At 39.2% G+C, this 5692-nt stretch overlaps 1 non-coding gene across 1 annotated transcript; it reads left to right on the forward strand.

Annotated features, from left to right (window-relative positions):
* The first annotated feature begins 5295 nt into the window (after positions 1 to 5295).
* LOC114812701 lies at positions 5296 to 5433 on the forward strand. The gene has a single exon (XR_003760352.1). It is a non-coding gene; the product is annotated as a small nucleolar RNA SNORA7 (small nucleolar RNA).
* The last annotated feature ends 259 nt before the right edge of the window (positions 5434 to 5692 follow it).

Raw genomic sequence — 5692 nt, forward strand, 5'->3', positions numbered from 1 at the left:
TGTTTCAACAAAGCAACAGTGTTGTGGTGCAGTTTCTTCAACTGTAAAGGGTCTTGCACATTAAAAAAAAATCCTTGCATGCACTTCAAATGTGCTGTACCCCTCCACATTGTTCTCATTAAACTCTGCTCCAGCAGGAACATGGTTGTAAGGAATTAGGTAGAAGAAATGATGCCCACAGTTGACATGTCATGATTATTATTATAATCAGTTCCTCTGCACAAGGTCTTGTTCCTGAAGTATCTGACCTGAGATTGATCTTTGGTTCGTGATGGGCTAGATGTCATCACTATTCTTATAAGAGCTAGAAAGGAAATTAGCCTACAAGGCTTTTATTAATGGATCTTGGATAGTCTCTCTCCTCTTGTCAGGTGTCATGTTTCCAGTCACCTTTAAGGTTGACCAGCCAGAGACAGTTCTAAAGCCCACAGCTTGTTTTACTAGAGGGGTAGGGGTTTCTTGGGAATCCACATCAGTGTACCTCCAAAATTGCCCTGTAGCTTGTACCCTCCACCCCATGATTCTGGGATTCAGAATTCCCAGCAAGCATGAAAAGTATCATTGTTGCAGCTAACCAATGCTGCACCCTAAGGGCTGAGGTTAGGAGAGTTGATAAATATGATTGAATGAATGAATGAATGAATGAATGAATGAGACAAGCTAAAGGACTTCACCCCCCGTGACAGACAGACTCCAATCCTGGATGTTCCATACAATGTACATTCTTTGTTAATAAATGAATCTTCTGCATTTACTCAGGTAGTTCGTACAACAGAATCTTAAATTAGATCCAGAAATAGCAACCTAACTCTGAACTGGTACTCATACTTATGGAACCCCAACTGTCCTGAAACCATTGCTCTATTTTCCTTAGCTCTTTAGTGAGGAGTTGATTCCTAGGCTCTCCTGCTGGTAGTTTTTCCTTTTGAACACTCAGTCTTCCTGACCATCACCAAAGTGGAACACCTACTCCCTTAGGTAGGCAAAGATTCCTTCTCATGGCTTTGAAGTTCTGCTTTCCCATTTTCCTAGTTGCCATCTCCTTGCCAAATTCCTCCCCTGTAATTGCCCGTGCCAACTCTGATATTGGAAGATGAATGACTGCCACCTTATGCCAAAATGCTTTCTGTCTGAGTGGGTTGTGAGCAGTTTCTCCATTCTAAAAATTTCAACCATCAAAAGCTTGGACCATCAAGCTAAGGCACTGAAGTAGGGTCAGAGAAAGAAGAGGAGGAGAGGTATTTAAATTCTAATAATAATAATAATAATGATAACAATAATGGTAATTAAGGGCTTACTATGTGTGAAGCACTGTTCTAAGCACTGAGGTAGGTATAAGATAATCAGGTTGGACACAATCTTTGTCTCACATGAGGCTCATCGTCTTCATCCCCATTTGACAGATGGGGAGACTGAGGCCCAGAGAAGTGAAGTAACTTGCCCATGGTCACAAAGCAGATGTGTCAGAGCCTGGATTAGAACCCAGGTCCTTCTGTCCCCCAGGTCCTTGCTCTACCCACTAGACCATGAAGTTCTTTGACCTGGAAAGTGTGAGCACAAAATAATAAAAACAGAAATGTTAGTATTTCCATGGGCATATTCAGTCTTGTTTTGTACTCTTCTATAGTGCTCTGCATAAAGCAAGTTCACAATAAATTCCATCGACTAACTGATTACATTTGATAGCCACTTCAGTGAACAGGAAGGCAAAGGACTCACACATTTTTGGTGCCTGCAATGGGAGAAAACATGTGCCGTAGGATGATAAATTATGAAAACAGAACACAGTAAAAGTGTTCTTGTGGAATTCTACTTTCTTTTGTAAAGAGGAAAGGGGGCTCTAAAGAGTCCATTCAAGGAGCAGACATCTCTACAAGGAGAGCATTCACAAAATACAAACTCATATTTAGCTGGTCATGAATAATGACAATACTATTTCCCAAACAAATTTTGGCTTTAGTGATAAAAGGCAAAGTCATGGTTACCAAAATAAGAAAATAATCCAGTTTTTGAATTTTACTATTTGAAAAAAAATCATGGATTTTTATCCAATGCAGTCTCCAGCATAACAAATCCAATGCCAGAATACAATCTCCTTGATTTTTCAGGTGCTTTGAAGGCTTGAGGTGTCAACAGAATTCAAACTAGCAAAGCAATGTTTGGCGTAAACCATATCCTATAGCAACAGAAATATCTGTCCTGTGGCTTTTGTCTCTCTCACTTTTATACTGCAGGTTGCTTTCTTCACCTTGCCCCCACCCAGCCCCCTCCACCAATCCATTTTTCCATTGTTTCAGCAGCAATATTCTTTTGACTAGAGCATGGAACTCCTTGTGGATTGTGAGGCCAAAACAAATACAGCATTCTTTGTGTTTTTCTTCCTTAAAGGGAGAACATGCTAGCCTATGGTCTTGGGCAAGACCCCACTCTGGCAGACAAAGTTGAAAAGCTAGTCTTTAGGAGAAGGCTTAAGAGAATGCATGGCTAATAAGTCTATTTGGAAATAAGGATATAAATGGAATTTTCGACAGCCAGTGGTTACCACCACCCCTTCAGTCAAGAACATTTTTATTCAGTCCTTCACACAGTAAGCAAAAAAGTGATATTGAACTATTCTGCTCTTTTGGTAACCTCATTTTTTGTACAGTTCCTACAGTCAGAGGTCATCTACCGAGACGTTCACTGCTTCCAAAAATAATAATTGAATTGTAGATATGTTCATTAAACACCTGGCTCATAACTAGGTGCTAAGAGGTAATTAAGTGTTGCCATTCAAGGAGAAATGAACAATGTTTTAGGACCTTTGGGAAGTGATTTAGTCACCCTGTCTTTTCTTGCTTGTTTCTCCCAATTTACAAATTTATGAAATGGGAGAATAGCTTACAATCTAGAGAGAGAAACAGACATTAATATAAGTAAATAAATTGCATAATTTACACAAATCCAAGTGGGATTTGAAGGGAGTGGGAGAAGAGGAATTTTGTTTGAGAGACCTCCACAATATACACACTAAGCACTCAATAAATACAACTAAATGAATCTATGATGGGGAATTAAAAGGAAAGTTTAGATATATTAGAGCATGTGCACCTAACCATGAGGGAGGGCAATCATCATGCTTTCGATCCAAATATCTTTTTTTATCACCATTGGAGACAGTATATTGGATTGGTTTGGACCATTGCTTGTCTTAGAATGACATTTCTTTGTGCAACCCTTCTTTATGCACCGACTCAGCTCAACTCTAGGTCATAAATCACCACTTAAAGTGGTATTATCTTAGCATCCTTTCTTAATGTAAATATGAGTAATATTAATGATCTGTCAATTTTGGAATCAAGGGTCACTTCTGAAATGATAGCGGAATTAAATCAATCAATCATTTTTCTTGAGTGCTTATTGCGGGCAGACCACTGCACTTAGTATTGAGAGAGTAGACTATAATGATGACATTTACTATGTGCAGAGTACTGTTCTAAGCACTTGGAAGAATGCATTATAAGGGAATTAGTAGGCATATTCCCTGGCCATAATAAGCTTACACCCTAAAGGGGGAGACAGACATTAATAGCAGAGTTGGTGAACGTGTTCCCTGCTCACAACAAGCTTACAGTCCGTAGCGGGGAGATAGAAATTAATATAAATGATGGATATGTACATAACTGCTGTAGGTGTGAGAGAGGGGTGAATAAAGGATGCAAATTCAAGTTTAAGAGTGATGCAGAAGGGAGTGCGAGATGAAGAAATGAAGATCTAGTTGGGGAAAGCCTTTTGGAGGAGATGTGGCTGAAATAAGGCTTTGAAGGTGGGGAAAGTGATGTCTGTGGGATATGAAGAGGGAAGGCATTCCAGACCAAAAGCTGGACGTGGGTGAGAGGTTGGTAGTGAGTTGCACATGATTAAGATACAAGATCTAAGTAAGAAGGTACAACCAACTTGGCGTGCATTTGAAGTAATTGAGAAAAGGATGGCAAGGCAAATAAGGGTGGGTATTCTGAGTGCCCAAGAATAGATCTTTGGTCTATGTAGAACTAAAGGGGTACAGATTGAATTAGACTGAAGTAACAAGCATGAACTAAGTGCAGCCTCAAACAAACACTCCCTTTACACAATGTAAAGAGGAAGTATAGTCTTTCTGTTGGTGTTCCTTGAATATTCAGTTGTTTCTCTTTCTCTCATTGTCAATTTCCTGTTCATGTCCCATTGAAACCAGATGGATCATTTCAAGGATTTATTTATTTTTTCTCCCACACATAGGAAATGTATGGAACTCAAAGGGAGAAAATTTCAGTGACAGCAACAACATACATCTCCTTTAAAGCCAATGAGCCACAAGAGTGTTGAGGTCCTGAGTACAGTGAAAATTAGGTCAGTTGAACTCCTTATCTAAAAGAGAGACTGCTGTTGTTAAATTGTGAGGAGAGACCTTTATAAACTGGAAAAAAATGGTAATCAAAGTCTACTTTAACCTTTTCCTTTGTTTCTGTAAAATTTTCACTGACATACTACGCTTCACAAACCTGACAAACCAACTGTGTCTGAATGAGCATTAGCAGGGGTTATTTACTATTAAATGCTTAAAGGGATAATGTCAACTGATTTTAGACTTTAAACTATAAGAATAACATTTCTTCATTTAAAGTTAGAATTGTTATTAGAAATAATAAAATAATAATGGTAGTTCCTTCATTTAGTCAATCGTATTCACTGAGAGCTTACTATGTGCAAAGTACTGGATTTAGCGCTTGGGAGAGTACAATACAACAATAAACAGATACATTCCAGTTCAAAAACATGTTGAAAAAGGTGATTATGTATTTTGGATTGGAATTCCACAGCAGTTGGTTTTTCAGTCGGCTATATCAACTACAGTTCTACAAGCCCCAAGATACAAGCATTCTGTACCCTAAAAGAATTTTGCCTAGAAATCCAAGTAAAATTGACCAGTCAGTTAACACTGTCCACATGGAGGGAAATTTCTTGCCCTCCTAACCAAAGACTGTGTTAGCACTAGAGCTTGATTAGGGGCAAGAGTCTGATGTTGACATTAATAGTACCCTGTTCGCTAAAAGTCCATCAGGACAGCATTGCTGAAATCAACTGACTTGACAATCGGGGTTAGTTCAGATTGCTTTTTGTACTTGACCTCAGCTGAGTAGAGGATTAGAATCTTGGCTACTTGGCTGCCGTTTTGAGTTTTGCTAAATTACTCTCCTGTTCTGGAAGGTAAAGGTCAGAAGTAACTATATACCTGATTCTGCTTAAACTTTATTTTTCAGGTCCCAAGTTTATTAACACCTCTCAGAGTCACACCTAGAGAGTTTCCAGTACTCTACCAGTCTCGACTATGGGAGGAAGAGTCAAGCAGAGGCTTATCTATTCCATTCCTAGTTTGGGCAATGGTTAGACAGTGGAAGGCAATCTGCTACAAGTCAAAACTCATCTATGCTGGGTAGCAGGTGCATGGGAGAGAGTTGAGGGCAGAGACTCAGGTTTACTACACAGAACGAGGCAATGGTAAATTACTTCTATATTTTTACCAAGAAAACCCTAAGAATACCCTCCTAGAACAATTGCAGATGGAAGTGGGGCATTCTGAGAGAGATGTGTCCATGATGTCACTATGAGTCGGAGACGACTCAATGGCATAACATATCAACAACAAAGTTATTAAGCTGTAGTCTGGATCTTG

This window comes from Ornithorhynchus anatinus, chromosome 5 (genome assembly GCF_004115215.2).
Source record: "Ornithorhynchus anatinus isolate Pmale09 chromosome 5, mOrnAna1.pri.v4, whole genome shotgun sequence".
Taxonomy (NCBI): domain Eukaryota; kingdom Metazoa; phylum Chordata; class Mammalia; order Monotremata; family Ornithorhynchidae; genus Ornithorhynchus; species Ornithorhynchus anatinus.